Source organism: Typopeltis vanoorti, chromosome 3 (assembly GCF_054136105.1).
Source record: "Typopeltis vanoorti isolate ZY-2024b chromosome 3, IOZ_Tvanoo_1.0, whole genome shotgun sequence".
NCBI lineage: Eukaryota > Metazoa > Arthropoda > Arachnida > Uropygi > Thelyphonidae > Typopeltis > Typopeltis vanoorti.
This window is the reverse complement of record NC_143551.1, coordinates 71,142,411-71,164,198: the sequence shown is the minus strand read 5'-3', so window position 1 is coordinate 71,164,198 and position 21,788 is coordinate 71,142,411. Positions and strand designations below refer to the sequence as shown.

Below are 21,788 nucleotides of genomic sequence, written 5' to 3'. Positions count from 1 at the left end.
CTTAGTATGACTTGGTTTCATGATAGCAATATGACTTGGCCTGATCGCAACATGAACACTTGTGGGATGAAGTTTAGTGACGTGTGAGTAATCATCCTTGGAGGCCAGTATTACTTACATACCAAATGTGGTGTTACAGGAGAAAATAAAATAAACAAATAAAAATATATAAAACTAACAAAATAAATAAAAATAAAATAAGTTAAATAGATGAAGAGAAATCTTGAAGGAGCCTATAGCTTTCTGCTTTATTTTGTAAATTTATTCATAAATTTTAACTATCCAAATATGCATTATGATGAAATATATCAATCATATTAAACTTCATATCCATGTTACTTTAAATAGAATATCAATCATCATCAGTTGCATCAGTCTTGGGACTGGTAGCTCAGCAGCAATTTCCTCCATGCAGCTCTGTCATTGGCTTTCTTCTTAACCTCCTGGTAACTCTTCAAACCCGTGCCGTCTTTGACTTGGTCAAGAAAGCTTTTCCTTGGTCTGCCTCTTCTTCTTTTGCCCTCTATTTTGCCTTTAGTTATTCTTTTCACAAGACCATCATGTCGAAGTATATGTCCAAACCACCTATCCCTTCTAATTTTGATCGATTTAATTAGAGTTCTTGTTTCGTTTATCTCTCTCAGGACTTGTTCGTTTGATTTTTTTTTTCTGTCCATTTTATTTTGTTCATGCGGCGCCAGCACCACATTTCAAAAGTCTCCAATCTTCTTACATCTTCTCTGCCTAGAATCCAGGTTTCGCATCAATACAGTGCAATGCCTTTACTATTTTTTTTTTCAATTGTAGGTTGAGGTTTCCTGTTAAAATGCTTTTCATCTTAGAGAATTGGGCTTTTGCATTGTTTATTCTTGATCTTATGTCTTCTCTTGTTCTGCAATCTTCTGTTATTAGGTTTCCTAAATATTTAAAGCTTTTCACTTGTTTTATTTGTTTCCCGCTGATGTCTATATGCTCTATATTGATAGGGATTTTGCCTGTAACAATGATTTTAGTCTTATCTGTGTTGATTGTCATTTTATATTTTTCAAGGTTATTATTTAGTAATTCTAGCATTGTTTTAAACGTTCTTCTGTTTTCTGCTACAAGGGCTATGTCATCAGCAAATCTCATACACATGTCTTGATCACCATTTATCTTTATGCCACTATTTATTTTATCTTTAGTCTCCTGAATGGCCTTTTCAATATATAAATTAAATAAAAGTGGTGAAAGTATACATCCTTGTCTTACTCCACTCCTTATATTTATTATTTTCTCCTTATCATTGATTTTAATCCATCCATTTTGATTTTTGTAAATTTGATAAATTATTTTCCTATCCCTCAAATCTATGCCGATATTAGTTAGACAATTTAGGAGTATTTGCTGGTTTACTTTATCAAACGCTTTCTCTAAATCAAGGAAGCAAATGAAAGTAATTTGACTAAGGTCTAATCTTCTCTCTATTATTGTTCTTAAACAGAGTATTGCCTCTCTTGTTCCTTTATTCTTTCTGCATCCAAATTGGTCTTCATCCAATAGACAATCTATTTTTGAATAAATTCTATTTTGAATCATTTTTAGCAGAATTTTGCTAACATGTGGGATTAAAGCTATTGTTCTAAATTGGCTGCATTTGTTTGCATTATTCTTTTTTTGGTATTGGTATTATGGTTGATTTCATAAACTCCTTTGTTATTTCTCCTCTATCATAGATTTGGGCTATTAATTGATAGAGTAAGGTTTTTGTCCCTTCACCTAGATTTTGTGGTATTGCAATCAATGGTATCATTGATTGCAGGAATATCAATAGTATTGCAATTTTAATTGGCACTTCACTTCACTTCACATTCATGGTGACCTTGACATGTATACACATTAAGGCTGGTTGGGTGGTTAAAACCACCCAACCAGCTTGATATGTATACATGTTCCTCAGTTATAAGTGAGTGTTTATTTTATCTTAGAGAAAAGAGTTAACCCATCCATTTTCACACACATGCAAACACATAGATAGCTGAGAAATTAAAGGAACTGAAATTAAAATGCACCTATTTTAAGCAAGATGTTTTATTAGTTTGGACTCTCCACATTAAAACCTTCATCCAGGCCTTACAGTCTCTTGTTGTTTAAAGTTCCTAAGCAGTAGTCTAAATATACAGATATTCTTTTTCCTTCAAAAATTATACAGAATTAAAATATAAGTTCAAACTCTTTAGTAAAAAATATTCAGATATATTCAGTTCTTAAAGAGATATCTGGAGAGAAGAGTTCTAACTTCATTCCTTCCAACACAAAGAAAACAAACAAACAAAAAAAATAAATGAATAAATAAAGTAAAAACTTAAAACCATCATTATTAAAGATGCCAAGAAATTATATTCTTGGTTTAACCCTTTATCCATGTGTAAGCAAACAAAGTGTGTGTGTGTGTGTGTGTGTGTGTGTGTGTGTGTGTGTGTGTGTGTGTGTGTGTGTGTGTATGTGTGTGAAGAATCATCATGATTGGGATACTTGTATATCCCAGTCATGAGTTACACAAGTATCTTAGCATCCCATAATGTAAAGCACACATCTTTCTGGTGTATGTAATCAGTACTGTCGACAGGGTGTAGCATAGAATCAGCCTGCCTCACGGTGTGGCTTAATAAGGACGCTCGTTCAGCCATATTGCGGTTGGCACTGTCGCTACGGTAACAGGAATTGTTATTATAGCAAGTATGGAAAGAAGTTTTTCCAAGCTTAAACTGATTAAAAATTATTTGCGAACAGCAATGACCCAAGAAAGATTGGTTGGTCTAGCAACTATATCGATAGAGGTGGACACAGTTTATAATTTAAATTTAGTACTTATAAACAGTTTTATTATGCAATATCCCCATAGAGCAAACATTTAATTAATATTATTATATAATCGTTTTGAATTAATGTTTCTCTTGTAATAAAAACAAATTAGCAATTGGAGATTTTCTTATATTTTTGTCTTATATCCATTAGGGGCGATATTTAATTGTTTGCCTCAGGGTGCAATCTAATCTGGCAACGACCCTGTATGTAATGCTATGCATTATGGGAAGAGCCACTTTGAACCTTTTAAAATTATCATTGTAGCTCAGATTAGGATGTGTTAAGTGCCTCTGAACGTTTTTTAAAATCTATTTCAAACATCCATAAAGGATACTAATTGCTTTATGTTGGTGGTTTAATGGAATATTTACAGCACTTAGGAAAGGGTTAAAACTAATTTTAATGCTTCCAATAGTTTGCTCCAGTCACTGCGACATCTTCAGGGATTACAAATAACTCTTGTAACACACACACACACACACACAAAATACAATTCAATACTAAGTAAAACATGTGGGTGATTCTAAAGTCCTATCTAGGTGGCGCCACCCACTATTGGCGTTTGGATGTCATTCCACTTTACATCCTAGTGTGGCCTAGGATGTAAAGTGGGATCTCTGAAAATTAATGTTTCCCAAATTTTGGGAAGTATTTATTTAAATGTGGTTGATTTCTAAGTGCTGCCACAGATTCCAAAAACACTCTTTCTTTTTCGAATTTACTGTGGTGGAGCATGGTGGTTTTTTCCTCCAGGAGATCCTGTTGGTTGTATCCAAACATATATGGTCAATTTGATCTGCAAGGCCAAATTGACCATAGTCGTGATTGCAGATGTTCTTCTAAATGGATGTCGCTGATCTACCTGTCTATCCGAAGTAAGCCATTTTAATCTCTTCCTAGTGCTGTAAATATTTCCATTAAACCTCCAACATGATGTCCTCACATCACTTAAGCCTAAGTTATTCCATATAATATACAGACCTACTCTGGAATGAACAGGTGATTGTTATACACTTTAATTCTTGCTGTTTAATGTTTTCCACTTGTTCTTATTCTCACTGAGATGTAAGGGTTAATGGCTGCTGAGAAAAGGAGGGGAGGAGAGAGAGAGAGAGAGAGAGAGAGAGAATGTGTCTAGGCAGGGAAATGATAATTAAGCAGTATTCAGCTTCATTCATGCTGAATGAAAATGTGAAAAATTATAGTAAGAAAAAGAATGTATGAGGAAAGCTATTGTATTTATTTTTTTAACCAATGACAGTAGAATTTGGAATTAAGAGACAGAGTTTTGGCAATGATCAAATTATATGTTCCTGAAATCACTGTTCTCAGTGAGCCATGGTTGATAGACAATGATATACTGATAGGAATGGAATGGAATACTGGTAGGAATGGAATGTGCGATGGTGGTAGAGTGGTCAGCATAGCTGCCTTCCAAGCAGTTGACATGGGTTCGATTCCTGGCCATTGCAGATTTTTGCCGGCCTGGTTGACTGAGTGATTAGCATATCCGCTCTCCAGCCAAAAGGCTATAGGTTGAATCCCACCTTGGGAATGGACGTTTATGATTGTCTGTGAAAGTACTAGTGGTGGTAGGCGACTGTAGATGGTGTTGGTGTTAGATGATGAAGGTTGGTGCAGTAGTGAGATAAAGAGTTGTAAAGTAGATGCCCTCCCTCGATGAGTCTTTGGACTCCCTGGAGGTGTGATGTAATAATAATAATATTGATATACAGCTATCATGACCCTTTATCCAAGGGAAGAATTCTTTTATTTGCTGGCCTGGCTGGCCAAGTGGTTAGCATATCCGCTCTCCAGCCAAAAGGCTGCAGGTTCGAATCCCACTGTGGGCATGGATGTTTGTGATTGTCTATGAAAGTACTAGTGGTGGTAGTCGGTGGTAGATTCTGTTGGTGTTAGATGATGAAGGTTGATGGAGTAGTGACACGAAGAGTTGTAGAGTAGATGCCCTCCCTTGATGAGTCTTTGGACTCCGTGGAGGTGTGATGTAATAATAATAATAATGATAATAATAATAATAATAATAATAATAATGGAACAGCTGCTTCTTGACTACTGTGTAGTTTGGTCAGATGGAGTTCTTGAGGATAACAAGGTGGTAGAGAAGATTCAGAGATGAGTGACTTGCTGGTGAGAGCTAGTCACTCATCTCTGAATCTTCTCTATCACCTTCTTATCATGTTGAGCATTCTGTGGAATACTCAACATGAGGATAGGTTGAAGGTTTGTGGGTTGCAAAGTTTAGTTGATATGCAGAAAACAGGGTTACATGATACAAATTTATAACTTATTAAAGGGGTTCTATAAGTTTTAGACAAAGGAAATTTTTCAGTGCATGATAAACATAAATAGAACTAAAGGTTACTTCTGAAAGTTGTGTAAGAGGGTGGTTAATAAGGATGTGCAGACTAGATTTTTTGCTTGGAGAGAGAGAGAGAGTGGTGAGTGAATGGAATAGAGTGTCAGAATCAGCTATGAGTGCAATCACAGTGAATGAGTTTAAGGAGGATGTGTAGGCATACAAATGGTCACATGGTGATATCGCTGCTCCTGCCTTTATAGTTTTAAAGTGGTTCTAACTCCTATTTTTAATTTGGAAGTGTTGCAAAGTAATTCTACTTGTCACACTGAAAACAGTGATATATAATTAATCGACATCGGCTAAGAATACAAATTATCCAAATTTTGAGTGCTGAAAATTGAACATAGAGTAGGCCATGGTCACCAACAAGCAAAGAACACAGGATATCGCCATCTTTACAGTGACACTACAGTTTCTCAAGGGAAGAAAGGTGAGTCATGAAGTGCAACAAATACCTGAAGGATTTATTGTCCAATGGAAATCATCAGCTCATCAGTATAATCAGCTGATTATACCAGAGGAAGAATTAGATGATGAACTGAACAAACAAAAAAATACAGGTGAGTCCTATAATTTGATTTCCTTAAATATACTACTAGAAAAAGGTTTAGAGACTATAAAAGCCAGTTTAGTAGATCTTGTCCAAGAACTCTTTGATAAACAGAATAAACAAATAACAAAAAAAATTTAGCGAATATGAGGATTTTGTTAAATATAATAATTTAGCAGTGGAAGAAGTCTTGCAAACGATGAAAGACATCCAAACTCCTTGAAGAACTTAGTTCCCTAAAACTACAACACAAACTTTTAAATCAGCAACACTATAAAGAAGATCTTGTCATAAATGGTCTTCCTGAAACTGTACCTACAAAAAATCTCAGAGACATAGATTTAAAGTTAGGCCATGCAACTGACATACTCCTACTTCATATTGACATTCAGACCATAAATCGGATTACCAGGAAGAGCAAAAAACACGGCTTGCCACGACTCGCACCAGTCATAGTTCGTCTAACAAGCGAGTCCACAAGAGACAATTTCATAAAAGCCAGCAGACTGATAAAACCAATTACCAAGGACTTAAACGCATTGGAAGACAATAAACCAATCTTCCTCTCTGAGTATCTAACTTCATTCAACCGGAATCTGTTGTACCAAACAAGTAAACAAAAACAGAAAAAAATTACCAATTTTTGTGGATCAGAGATTCTAAGATATTCTTGAGGAAGTCACAAACTTCCAAGTCGATACATATCAAAAGCTCGGAAGACATAGATAGGCTGCCACAGCAAAAACAAAAGGATCCTAATTAGATTAAAAAGAAGATCACACAACAAAAAATGAATGTGAACCATCAGACAGATGTAATAACACAAGAATATATCAGCAATTGTACTTTTGACTTGCTCAATGCATGGAAACAACACACAGCTCAAACGAAAGGATTCTCCATCCTGTCTATTAATATCAGAAACAATCGAAAACATTGGTTAATGTTACAAGCCTATCTGAAGAGTTACACCAGTGTTATCAATATATTGCTACTAACATAAGTATCCATTACTAATGATGAAGCAACTGCCTTTCAAATTCCAGGCTTTCAACAACACCAAATTTCAACAACAACAACAAAAAGAGGGGGTGGAATATTAATATTTATCGAAAATAAATTAATAGCAAAATAAACAGTTTACCAGTTTGAGCATGCTGAAATCCTTTGTATCATTAATCACTGGCAGTATTAAATCATTAATACCGCCAATTGATAGACCCCTTAATACTAAATGCTATTTACTGGCTACCAAACTTAAACGTGATAAAATTCTTGCCACAAACTCAATTGCTGGCTTTCACGCCAAGAATTATGCTCAGCTGAATACCTAGATACGCTATCTACGTATAACCTGATACCAACCATAACATCATATACCAGAAAAGAAATACTATATCAGCTTCTTGCTTAGATCATATAAACATTCGAGCACCACCAAATAGTTACACTGCAGCAGTTATAAAGTGCAAAGTTGCAGACCATTACTTGACGGCCCTAAACCTGCAAACTAAGACAATATCCCTGCAATGCTCCACACAGGAAATGCAACACAAAACAATAATAGAGGAAGAAATAGTCAACCACGAAATAAGAAAATAGACTGGAAACACATTGCATCACCAGATTCAATAGATACCTTATACAATAACATTGAACTCACACTGGAGGAGGAAACATATAAGAATGCTGCAAAAGAAAGTCGGAATTTGTTCAAAAATAGGCCAAAATCCTTAGATAATGCAAAACATAATCCTAGGAAGGACATCCTATGGAAACAATTAAAGCGCTATCCAAATAATGCAGCTTTAAAAATCGAATATAAGATAACAATGAATCGCCTTATAACGCAGATAAGAAATGCAAAAAGAAACCACTACAGAGACAAATTAACCTCCGCACAAAATAACATGAAACAAACCTGGCATTTGATCAACGAGATGCTAGGCTGTACTCCCAATACCACTGCCTCTGAAACCATAAAACACAGCTTCATGAAAGACGCTAAATCTATCCAACAACTAGCAAATGACTTTAACCAATACTTTGTAGACTCTATTCAAGAACTACAGAGAAATATATCTCCAATCACAAAACGTGCTCCTCCACTTGGACCACAAGCAAAACAGATATTATGGTTGTCAACCATAAAAGAAACAGAATTCTCTCAGTATTATAACAAATCAAATCAAACAAGAGCCTAGGATCCATGGTATAAGAGCTAAGGATATCAAGCAACATGCAACTACCTTAGACCCTATCCCACTAAAATTAATAAATAAAACATTTAAAATTGGACAAATACCAAGTTTGTTAAAGACGGCCATAATCAAACCCATATACAAACATCGAAAAAGAAATTTAATCAATAAATACAGATATAGCAACACTACCAATTATCAATCAACTTATGGAGCAGATCGTACTGAGGAAACTCGCAACATATACAGAGAATTTTAATATTATACCCAAAGCACAATGCGGATTTCAGAAAATTTAGGGAACAACATCCCTTTTGGAAGATTTTACAGACGTAATTAATACCACCTTAGATAAAAACAAAATTGTCATCATCATCATCATACGTATCAAGGATTTAGGCCTAGTATGGCCTGTTCCGGCCTTAGAAGTCATCGTTGAATCGTTTAAGAGGACGTCCTAGTTTTCTTTTTCCTAATGGCTTGTACTTTAAGGCTTGTTTTGGTAATCTTTCTGTTTTCATTCTTTGAACGTGTTCCATCCATCTATGTTTATATTTTTTAATTTTTTCAATTACTGGTTCTTGGTTTAGTTCTTTCATAATATCTTCGTTTCTTTTGTGATCAAATAGGGTATACTTTGCAGTTTTTCTCATAAACTTCATTTCTGCTGTTGTTAATCTTTGTTTGTCTTTTTGTTTTATTGTCCAGATTTCGCTTCCATACATTAAGACCGGTAGGGCTAATGTATTGTATACTTTTAGCCTGGTTTGTTTTTGAACTAGGTTTGGTTTAAATATAGAGTTAATTACTCCTGTTATTTTTAAATATTTTGCAATTTTTATGTTTATATCTTTTTCATTTTCATAAGTGATCATACATCCTAGGTAGTTAAATGAATTCACCTGTTCTAAGATCTTGTTATCTAATACTATTTTAGTTCTTGCTGGATCTTGTCCTTTAAAGGCCCTAGTTTTTGATTTTTCCGTTGATATTATCATACCATAATCTTTGGATATCTCATTTAGATTTAAAATAGCTTTCTGTAAGTTATCTTCAGAATTTGTAATTATTATTTGGTCGTCTGCAAAGAGGAGAGTGTTTAAGTTAACTGTAGGTGAAAGTTTAATTCCTTGATGTAAATTTTTACTCCATTTTATTATTATTTCATTTAAGTAGATATTAAAAAGAGTTGCTGAGAGGGGACATCCCTGTCGGACCCCTTGGTTACATGACAAAATTGTCATGTAGTGTTTATCAATTTGACTAAAGCATTTGACACAATCACACATGAAAATTTAATAGAAAAGCTAAGACATGTTGGAACAGATGGGCCTCTGCAGAGTTGGTTAAGAAACTACCTTCAAAATAGAAAACATATCACATGTATCAGATTAAACCGCGATAGAGAACTACCAGTAACATGTGAAGTGCCACAGGGAGAACTCTTTCTCACCCCAACGCTATTCAGCATTTACAAGGGTGGTCTGAAAAGTTCTCGGCCTCGATCATAGATTGCAACACTATCGGAAAGATTTTTTTTTCTTCAAAGTTGGTACATCTGTCATAAGCATCCATGTGAAATTGCAAGTCATTCTATCATGCAGCTTGTTTTATACACTTGTCTGAAGCAAAAGTGCTGTCTGTATCCGTTGAAATGGATAAAATTGAGTATCATGCGTTAAAAAATTCTTTGTAAAAAGAAGGTTTAACGCCAAAAGAAATTCATTCGAAGTTCATAAAAGTTTATGGACACGCTTCTCTTTCGTTTTCGACAATTAAGAAATGGGCTGCCGATTTTAAACATGGCCGTACCAGCCTTGAAGATGATCCACGTGAAGGACTTCCAAAAAGTGTAACAACGCCAGAAATCATTGATCAAGTGCACGATATGGTAATGGATGACTGGCGAAATTCGAAGTTCATGAAATTGTTGAGACTATATACATTTCAAACGAACGTGTAGGATATATTTTGCATGAAGAATTGCAAATGAAAAAGCTTTGCGCAAGATGGGTGCCTACTGCTTGCTCACAGCAGATCAAAATCGTACTTAGATGAAAATCTCTGAACAGTGCTTGGAGCGTTTTAACAAGAATAAAAGTGATTTTGTGCGTCGATTTATTACTATGGATGAGACTTGGATTCGCTATTACACATTAGAATCAAAAACAGCAGTCAAAATAGTGGACAGAAGGTTGTTCTGTCCACTATTTTGGTTGTTCGGCGCCAAAGAGGACATAGTCGGTTCCATCAGCAGGAAAGGTCATGACATCGCTGTTTTGAGAAGCTAAAGGCATTTTGTTTATTAATTATCTTGAAAAAGGTAAAACAATAACCCGGGAATATATTCTGATCTTTTAACCAGATTAGACGAAAAAATTCTTGAGAAAAGACCTGGTTTGCAGAAGAAAAAAAATTATCTTTCTTCAGGACAATGCACCTGTCCACAAAAATGTTTTGACAATGGGAAAATTAATGGGTCTGCACTATGAATTGTTGGAACATCGACCCTATTCTCCAGAATTGACTCCCTCTGACCTCTATCTCTTCCCAAAACTAAAACTCTTCCTCGCTGGTCAGCCTTTTTTCTTCGAATCAAGATGTGATTGTAGCTGTAGAGTGCGGGGGGGGGGGGGTATTTTACACATCTTTATTTACAGGGACGGGATAATGGCGCTGGAATAAATATGTTATTCTTAAGGGAGATTATGTTGAAAATTAAAAATAATTTTCAAATTATAAATTCGTTTTTTCATTGTTAGGCTGAGAACTTTTCAGACCACCCTCTTATATGCACAATATTAACCAGCTACCTCTCAAAGGTAAGAGCTTCTAATACACAGACGACACAGCATTAATATTCATCCATAATAATTCAAGCACGGCCCATACAAATTGCAGCATGACATAAATCCTCCGAGATGAGTCTTTGACTCCATGAGGACTTGAGGTAATAATAATAATAATAAATGTACTCATTGACTTGCTCACCAAAAACTCCATATACCTAAACTCTGACAAGACAAAAATAATTCTATTCAGTAATTCACTGAATCAACCAGTTGATAATATATACAGGGTGGCCATAAAATAACTTTCCCTCTTTGGAGGCATCTGTAGCTAAAACCAATAAACGGAATGAGACCAAATTTTATATTGAGACTTTTGAAGGCATAAGGATATGATTCTCCCCTCCCCCCCAAAAAAAGATTTAATACCAAAAGTCGCCGATAGGAGAAATGTTGGTGCTGGCGGAACCGAAAACAAGCGGATAATTACATTAAAGGCAGATAAAATGGAATAATAACATTTCGACGGTGTAAGCGACAGCCGCGTCACTCATTCCAGCTGGATATGTGGCGCGTTACAATGATAATAATAATAATAATAATTAAACTAAAACAACAATTAATGTAGTGATTGAACTCACAGGAAATAATGTTTTATTCATCAGATTCAGGATCCCCTGGATCACCTACACGATTTTCAATGTACTGACCTTTCTTGTGTACAACAAATTACATCCGGTGTGCGACATGCTCTACAGCTGAGCGTAAGGAGTCGGATTATATGCTCATAACAGCCTGTTTTATGTTCTCTTTCAAGACATGCAAGTTGGGAACGGTACCAACATACACAACGGATTTCAAATACCCCCACAATATCCTTAGATCCCAGGACATCACTCCATGTGATGTCCTGGGATCTAAGGATATTGAGCACAATTCGTCAATCATTCGAATAACTGCCTGAACGTTCCCGATCCCTTTTTAAGTGGAATTGGTGGCGCTGCTGTCACGTACACACAGTAAAATTTCCATAATCCTTTTTACCTGCATTTACTGCAAATATTTAACAGCCTTCGGCTCCGCCAAGCCAACATTTCCCCTGTCGGCTACTTTTGGTACTAAATCTTTTTTTCGCGGAATTCATCGGAATTCTTCAACAGTCTCAATATAAAATTTGGTCTCATTCTGTTTATTGGTTTTAGCTACAGATGCCTTCAAAGAGGGAAAGTTATTTTATGGCCACCCTGTATGTGTATATATATATATATATATATATATATATATATATATATACACACACACATATATTGACTAACAGGGATGTTTAGTGCCAAGGTGACAATATTGAAACGTAAACACAAATGATATCTTACAGAAGCTGCAGACATCAAAGAAAGATGGAAAGAGTATACAGAAGTCCTTTACAGAAAGGTCTCCAAAATTACTGAGAAATATGAAGAGCAGGGTTATAGACAGGAGCCAGTACCACTGGAAAGTGAAGTGAGGTGGGAACTGCAACAGCTATCCAGTAAAAAAGCACCAGGAGGAGATGGAATACCTATTGTATTCCATCTCCTCCTGGTGATTGAATACAATAGTAGTGGCGTTACTATATACAATAAGCAGTGGCGTTACTATAGCTTTTGCCACCCGGGGCGATCCCCGAGTTTGCCGCCCCCTCTCAATACATACTAAAAATACTACAAGAAGTCAAAATGATGTATAGGGCAAAGTTCAATGCGCCGCCTAGGGCATATCTTCCCCCCTGCCATAGCTACACCACTGGCTCAAAGCCCTGTGGGAAGAGGCAGTTAAAATTTTAACAGCTCTATGTCGGCGAATTTGGATCACAACTACATTGCCTAGGGAATGGGAAAAATCAGCTTATATAACTTTATTGAAGAAAGGCGATGCAAGAGAGTGTTCGAAAATTACGAAACTATAGCACTGATTTCTCATGCAAGTAAAGTCTTACTTAAGATCATTCAGAAAAGACTGGAACCATTCACGAAGAGAGAAATGCCAGATGAACAGGCAGGATTTCAAAAAAGGCAGAGGAACAAGAGATCAAATCGCAAATGTAATATGCATAATAGAAAGAGCACAGGAATATCAAAAGAATCTCTACCTTTGTTTCCTTGACTATAGCAAGGCTTTTGACTCTGTAGATCATGTGAAACTGTGGAATGTGCTAAGAATAATGGGAGTACCAGAGCATTTCACTATCCTTCTGAGGAATCTTTATTATGAACAAGAAGCTACTGTCCGAACAGATCTTGGAGAAACTGCGTATTTCACAATAGGTAAAGGGGTGTGACAAGGATGTATTTTATCTCTGCATCTGTTTAACTTGTACAGCGAATACATTTTAAGAATGGCAGGGTGGAGGAGTCCAGTTGGAATTAAAATTAGTGGAAGAAATATTAATCATTTCAGGTATGCAGATGATACCACCTTGCTAGCAGAATCCAAAGAAGATATGGAGGAACTTATTATGAAAGTTAAAGAAGAAAGTGCTAAATATGGTCTTATACTTAACCTCAAAAAGACAAAAGTTATGGAACATATGAATTTAATGATTTTGAAGTAGATGGAGAGAAAATGGAAGAGTTAACAATTTTGTATTCCTAGGATTCCGAATTGATCAAGATGGTTATTGTACTGAAGAAAGAAGAAGGTTATTACTTGGAAAGAAATCAATGATATTTTTAAGCAAGATCTTTAAAGATAAAGATATTAGCCTCGCAACAAAAATCAGAATCGTGAAAGGTATTCCCTGTGGTAATGTATGGATGTGAAAGTTGGACACTGAGAAAGAGTGAAAGAAGGAAGATAGATGCATTTGAATTATGGGTTTGGAGATACTTACTAAGAATACCATGGACTGCAAAACAAACCAATAAATGTGATAGAGAGAATAAAGCCAGAATGCTCCCTCGAAGTTATGATCATCAAGCAAAAATTGTCATACTTCAGACATATGCGAGCAAATGACTGTCTGGAGAAGACGATGATGCTTGCTAAACTTGATGGAAGCAGGAGAAGAGGAAGACCAAGAATTAGATGGGTGGATGGAGTTAAAGAAGCAACTGAAATGTGCTTGGAAATTCTGAAAGATATGGCCAGGGACCGATCTGAATGGAGAATGTACGTTCATAAAATCACCAGAAGTCGAAAACGACTCGATGGAACATGCCAATAACAATATATATATAGCCATCCAACATCCACTCTCCAACATAAAAAAGCATACAGAACAGTAAAACCACTACCATCACTCAGGTAGAAACAATACCATACCTTGGAATCTACTTCGATGCAGATATGAACTGGAAGAGCCACATAAACCATCTACAAAACAAACTCCGAGTAAACTTTGTAGATTATTACCAGTGGCGAAATCTCCATGCTTGCTATGCTTGCTGCACAAGCTCATTAATTGAGAAAGAAGTAATATTTATTTGTAAATAAATGCATGCATTTATAAGGCTTTTATTTTTGTAGACAGAAGATGTTTTAAGCTTGCGCGGCAATAATTGAGCTTTGCGTTGTGTATCGAAGGCCGTCGCTAGTCAAGCTACCTTGGCTTGCTCGGTTGTGGGAGCATCCAGGTCCTCGCAGCAGCACTGTGATTTCATGCGCGCGCATAGCAATTTCTGCTCCCTCCACGTCATCTCACCCTGTTGCTTAAACACGGGCCATACGCAGTCAAAGTAGCTTCAGCCAGCCTTTACAAGTGTGCGTGTTGCTTGGGAAAATTTTAGTCACAACCAACTTTTTATGACGATGTTATTGAGCAGTTCATAAAGAACTGTAGGGTAGAATTTGTATTCAAGTAGCTAAATTGAAAAAGATAGAATATCATTTGTAAAATAAATGTTGTATTTGTATGATTAAATGTACATAAATTTCTAAATACAGGTAACCCTCGTATAACGCGGTATTTGTACAACGCGGTTTCGATATAACGCGGTCTAAAATTGTAGTAACCCTTGTTGAACGCGGTACTTATACAACACGGTTCCGATAAAAACACTAGACCGTGTTTTTATCTTTTCATATGTTTTTCACCGCGCGACTTAAAAATCAAATTTTATCTTCGTCAAATTTGTGTCTGCCTGTATCCCGCATGAAATTATAAGTAGCGAATTTATATTAGGAGAAATACCCTTTAGCACGCATGTTTACCGTATAAAACGTTTATTGTTGAAAATTGTCCTCGTTTCTGCCAGGAAAGTGCATTAAAAATCATAAGTGTGTTCATCTCAAGCTTAGAACTTTATTTTCTGGTGAGTTACATACAATATATAATGCTTACTTTTTTGTGTAAAAAAATATTTTTATAGTAATGGCCACAAACTGCAATGAAAGGGAAAAACCAACATTGAAAACAAAATTAATTTCTCTCGAAGAAAAATATTCAAAATCTTGGATCGGTTGAAAAATGGAGAAAAACCAGGAGTTTTTGCAGGAACTTTGAATTTAAATGAATGAACAATTCGAACAATCAAACAAAATGAACATAAAATCCAAGAAAGTGTTCATTGCTCGGTCAACGACAAGTGCAAAGCGCGTTGCTCGTGTAGGCGATATTCTAATGGAAAAATGGAGAAATCTCTAATAATTTCGATAAAAGATTGCACCTCAAAAGAAAATTCCTATGGATGGAAATCTTATTAAACAAAAACTCTCAAAGTTTATAACCATTTATAGTGCAGACCAGGTGTTCAATGCGGATGAATCCAGGTTATATTGGAAAAAAGTAAAAAACGCACCTATATTTCGAAAAATGAAAGATCAGCGCCTGGATTCAAAGTTTCAAAGATAGAATTACTCTACTGTTTTGTAGTAATGCATCAGGTGATTACATGACAAAACCCCAGCGTTTATTAACCAATCCTCAAATCCTCGTGCTATGAAAGATTAAGATATGCACTGTTTTATTTTGCCTAAAACATTTATGCATTATGTGCAATGAAGTTTAAGTACAATTTATAATTTTTATACTATGTATTTGTTTCATAGTTTGTTTTCTTAACTTACGTGAATTACCTGAATTAAATAAAAATATATTTTTTGTTGGATATGTCATTGTTGTTTATATAATTAAAAAAAAAAAACATTTCGGAACATAACCCTACTTTTTCTGTGATCTGAGACTTGCATAACGCGATTTATGTAACGCAGCATTTCTGCGGAACCTAACATCCGCGTTATACAAGGGTTACCTGTACATAGTTTTAAATGGTCAGTAATTCATTTCGATACAAAATTAATAACGGAAAACTCACGTACAAAGATTATTTAATAGTATAATTTTCGCCTGTATGTCACAAGCATCTTCAGTACATTTTAAGCTCGAATTAAACAATAACTGACAATTCCAAAAAAAAGCGCTACCTAAGTAGCTGGTGTGAGATAACTAAAAAGGTCAATAAATTTCCTAAAAAAAAAAAAATGTATACAATAAAAAGTTAGGAAAGAGTAGCTGATTTATAAAGTACTACTATCTCCCATAAAGGGGATAGACGTAAGCCGTCGGATCTATTTAAGCTAGGAGAATGAAGTAAAGTTTCACATGTTTCTTTATAAAGGCGTTCCATGAGGAACCGACTTTTGTGAAGGACTCTTGTCTTTCTCCAATGAACTCTATGTCTAGTGAAGATGGCATGTTCTGCAAGTCCAGAGCTTTCAGGTTTAAAGTATTCAATATAAGATTGGTGTTCTTCTAGCCGAATAGAGGCAGATCTTCCTGTTTGTCCGAAATAAGATAATCCACAAGAGCACGGAATCTGGTAGACATCTGGATAATTAAGACGTGGAAGCTTGTCCTTAGGAGAAGTGAGAAAGGTGGAGATTTTTCTAAACGGTGAAAAGGCCACAAAAATATTCAGTGGTTTTAAAACGTTTGCTATACGTTCACTAATGCCTTGTACATGAGGGATAGGAATGCGCGTTATTTCTTCTGTATTTGAAGAGGAAGACATATATTATCGAAGAAGTTATATATTGCAGTTCTTTCTGTAAAAGATCGTCTGAAGAACAAAAGTAGTGGGCCCGATGAACCAGTGTTTTAATAGTTCCTGCCTTTTGAATGGGATGGTGATGAGATTCAGCATGGATATAATAGCCTGTATGAGTCTTCTTTCTATAGACTGAGAAATGTAGGTTACCATCTGGTTGACGAAGAATTAGATCTAAAAAGGCTAACTGCTTATTTGATTCTATTTCTAGGGTAAGCTGGATCCTAGGATGAAGTGCGTTTAACTTAGTGAGAAACTGTTGAGAAACTTTATAAATCAGCTAATCTTTCCTAACTTGTTATTGTATACATTTTTTTTTTTTGTTAGGAAATTTATTGACCTTTTTAGTTATCTTACACCAGCTACTTAGGTGGCGCTTTTTGGAATTGTCAGTTATTGTTTAATTTGAGCTTAAAATGTACTGAATATGCCTGTGACACACAGGCGAAAATTATACTATTAAATAATCTTTGTACGTGAGTTTTCCGTTATTAATTTTAGATCGATATGTCTACTCACGGTATACCTCTTTTAAAACTTACAGTAATTCATTATTCCGCTAATCAGACTTCAATCACACCTCTCATTCCCTGAATGATAACAAGAGCAAGCGTGAATTTCAAGATTTCAGCATTCGCCCATGATTATCACTGATTTTGTTGTAATGGAATACAATCAATGAGGGAAATGGGATAAGCACGCGTATCTTATAGAGCGCCCAGTCGTGCAGCTAGATAACCGAAGATATATCGCGCGATAGTGGCCGAATTCGATCTCTGTTAGGAGTGAACGTATAACGGTTGTGGATTTTCTTCTCGGTAGAACGTGTTAATCAAATATGAGAAACTCTGGTTTTGTAGTGTAGCTGCTATATTAACTAGCAGAGACGTGATTAAAGTTATTAAATTGCGGATTATACTGAATTTAAGAACAGCAGCACAGGTAAGTGGACTGTAATTGCAACGAGGGCGATGCGTTAGGCCTAACAGACGCTAGAATCGCCATTGTTAGCACATCTATTTCAGATCCATATACTTGCAGGATTTACTTGCGTTTATACGCAAATCGTTAATGATGAATGTGTTAGATTTTGACGCCCTCAGATTCTCTGGATGCAGAGCCAGCGCTAATTCTTGTAAATAAACTTCAAAGGAAGTTTAAGCTCAAATGGCCATCAAACATGATAGATCCTGACATCATTATAGACTCTCTAGATAAAGGCCTGGCATTCAGCTTCATAAAGAAACTCCTTAAGAAATTTGAGCTTGAATGGCCCAGCTTCCTAAATTTTTACTCTTTACCCGAGACTGATGAAGATCAAAATGAAGACGCTCCTCAAATGGAGGAAAAATTAAATCTAGTAATCTCGGACTCTACTCATTTAGATCAAGGAAAGACGCACGCGCGCAAAACTCTTGCCTCGGAGTCAGCAAACGAATGAAGATGCCCCCCAACACAGATTCCTCTGCCTCCACCAATGAAAAGCTGCCTCCAGTCATTCTTAGGGAAAAGCAGAGATGGACAGCCTTAAGAACCACCATGGCCAATCTGCAGTTAAATTACTCCACTGCCAAGAACACAGAAGAGGGCATCAAAATTCAGCCCGCTACAGTGACTGACTATAGAAATTTAACCAAGGAGTTGGATGTAAGAGGTATACAATACCATACCTTCACACTTACCTCAGAGAAAAATTTAAAAGTGGTACTCTAAGGAGTATCAGAAGACATTGAAACAGCTGAAATAGCTGCTGACCTCAACATGCAAGATCTGCCTCCCATAAAGGTCAGCAGAATGTACAGATCAAACAAGACCCCTATGCCTCTGGTATTGGTGGAAATACACAATATCTATAAAAATATTTATAACTTGAAGACAATCTGTGGGCTTACCGGAGCCACTTAAGAAGAGGGCTCTTCTGGGCAGTGCCATATATGCCAAAAATTTGGTCATGCCCAGAAGTTGTGTGCAAAGCTCAATACAGATGTTTAAAATGTGGTGACACCACCCCACACATACCTGCTCCAAGCCAAAAAACAAGAACATATGCTGACGTGGCCCATCCTAAAAAAGCAGTCCATGATCAGAATATGCCAAATCCACATTCAAATATAACAGCCATCATCACCTCTTCTCTTGTAAATATGTTACAGGATTTCAGTAATGCAAATCCATCACTAAGCACTACAAAAAGTTTCTTGCAGCAAACACAGTCCATTTTATCTGCACTCTCCAATGCATAGGGAAAAATTCACCCCAGATTCTCTAATGATTATTGCATGGAATGCCAACGGCCTTAAAAATAAAATACTAGAAGTGCAGGAATTCAGTTTCACAGTACCACCCAACAAATTCATAGACTAATCGAATTCATTACCACGTTACAATTGGCACCAATACACTGGAGCAGTTTTTTTTACTTAGAAAAGACGTTCGACAAATTATGGCACTTGGGACTACTATACAAGTTGATTTTAGCTGGCATTCCATTAGATCTAGTCCAAATTATAAAGCCATTTCTTAGTGGCAGACGAATGCAAGTCAAACTAAATGATATATTATCTACCCAGCGACGAATTTTGGCAGGAGTGCCTCAAGGATCCCTACTGGCACCGATACTTTTCACGATTTACATGGCGGACATTCCGCACAATCCAATGTCATCTATCATTTCCCTATACGCAGACGACACAGCTATACTAACCAGATCTATTAAACCACACCTTGTCATCAAGAAACTACAAGAAAACCTGCAGAGATTAGAGCACTGGTTCTCGGAATAGAGATTGCAAGTAAACCCTCAGAAGAGTATTGCCATGCTCTTCACTAAAAACTCAATATCTCCCAAAGATGACATCTTCCTATTTAATATCAAGATTCCCTGGAAAGCAGAAGCCAAATATCTGGGTGTACTGCTGGACAGAAAACTAACCTTCAGTCCACAATTAAAATTAGCAAGCTGGATACCAAAATAAAACTGCTCGTTTATCAGTTGATGATTCAACCCATTATTACTTATGCATCCCCAGTCTGGAGCCACACCTCAAGTACAAATATTCTCAAACTACAGAGAGTGCAAAACAAATGTCTCTTCATGATCTTAAACGCACCATGGTATATCAGAAATGTCCAACTCCACCTGCATACGAGTATCCCCTACATCTACTCTTTCCTGCAGTCTTCAGCAGTAAAGTTCTTCTCAGCATCCTCTTCACATCCAAATGAATTAGTGCAACAAGCAGCAAATTATGATTAAACAGACTTCTCCAAATATAGGAGACCCAAGGCCATCCTACTTCCAAATGAAGATCTTTAAATCGCACCCATTCAGGCAGAGCACTTAGCTCATAAACTTTTCCCTACACAGCAACCTTATCAGATAGCAGGGATTATAAAAGCATTTTGCTTCACCCTTATTGTCAGCAACATCTTGCGTCTAGATAACCAATTAATCGCAACACAGTAACCTAAAAATTTGATATTTAATAGAATTTGATAGTTAATAGTGGATATTAAAACTTGGAAAGCTGAGAAAGAAATTACTTAAACATAAAGAGCTAATAAGCTTCATTTCGGCGATATAAACTATTCCCTTAATTTAAATAATGAGAAAAAATATTTATTTCCCAAAATATTTCATTATATTGATTCTAACGTCCACCACGTTTTTCGATTGTTTTCTGAGTTGCCGCTGTTTCATATGACATCGGCCATCCGACAATTTTTTGGAGCCAATCAGAATTAACAAATGCATTAATATATATATATATATATATATATATATATATATATCTCTTCCTCAGCCATAGCCAAGTTAGCCGGTCTTAGGTGTGGATAGCAGGGTTTTTCCGCCAGTTTATCTGGGGTTTTTCATCCCGCAAGCAGGCAAACCGAAACCACCTTGCGTTCAGTTAATGGCAGAGGAGACATTGGTCGCTTTTCTTTTTCCCCATAAAAGCGATTTAAAAACGTTGAGAAAAATGGTATTATTAATAAAAATAATAATAATAAATGGTCTTATAAAATGCACGAATATTTTTCTTCACAGACTGATAAGCATACTAATATGTAAGTAGTTAACACGTTTCCATTAACACTAATAGTTATATAAGGATAAAATTAGCCATAGCATTGACAAAAGCTATAAATTGACCAGATTCCGGATGAAATACATGTAATTATGAATGTTACGCAAACTACGGCCTGAGAGCTAAGGATGGTTTTAAACGACTTGTTACAGAAGCATGAAATCACCTATCCATAGAGCAGGACCGACCATCTCGTGGGTGCGATGGGTGCAATACACCCGGGTCCCACAATCGAGTGAGCACAGTCGGTACACATTTGCGGAAACGTATTTTTTATTTTATTTTATTTTTCTTCTTCTAATTTTGCTTATAACTAAAGGGATTTCATCGACAGGATTTTAGGGCCCCGGGTAATAATAATATCTCTGTGTTTCTCTACTATATTAGTGTTTTGTGTTCAGTAAACATTATGTTAACCTGTTATATTTCGAATGTTTTTTTTTATTTTCCTGTGCCAAAATCATTTGCAGGTGAGAGGTTTTACAATATGTTTTTTTCGAATCCTTTAATTTTTACCTTTGAAAAAATTTTTAGGGCCCCAAAAGGTTTCTTGCACCCGGGGCCCCTTTATAGAGAAGGTCGGTCCTGCCATAGAGTATTGTTAATGTGACTCAGAATTTTCTATTTACGTATTGCGGCCACACCACCCAGCAAAAATATTTTGTACCAACCTATGCAGGAAAAAGGTACTAGATCTGAAAAAAAGTACTAAATTTGTATTTGCTTTTGTTTCACTCTATTTAGGGCATTTTACGATATTACTACCTTATTATCATAGATGAACTCAGTGTAAAACCGCTAAATTAACACATGTATGACAAATATGAAAAGAAATAAGTCAAACTCACCTCACTGTAGTCATCTATGAGTCCAAGAGCTGCAGTTGTCAGTCATCAAAACAGGTCTC

General features: G+C 36.1%; 1 protein-coding gene across 4 annotated transcripts in view; it reads left to right on the top strand.

The window, feature by feature from the left end:
• The window catches only part of LOC150108248 (protein turtle-like), a 1,021,857-nt gene that overhangs the window by 257,804 nt on the left and 742,265 nt on the right, over positions 1-21,788 (top strand). The gene's annotated exons all lie outside the window — the stretch shown is intronic.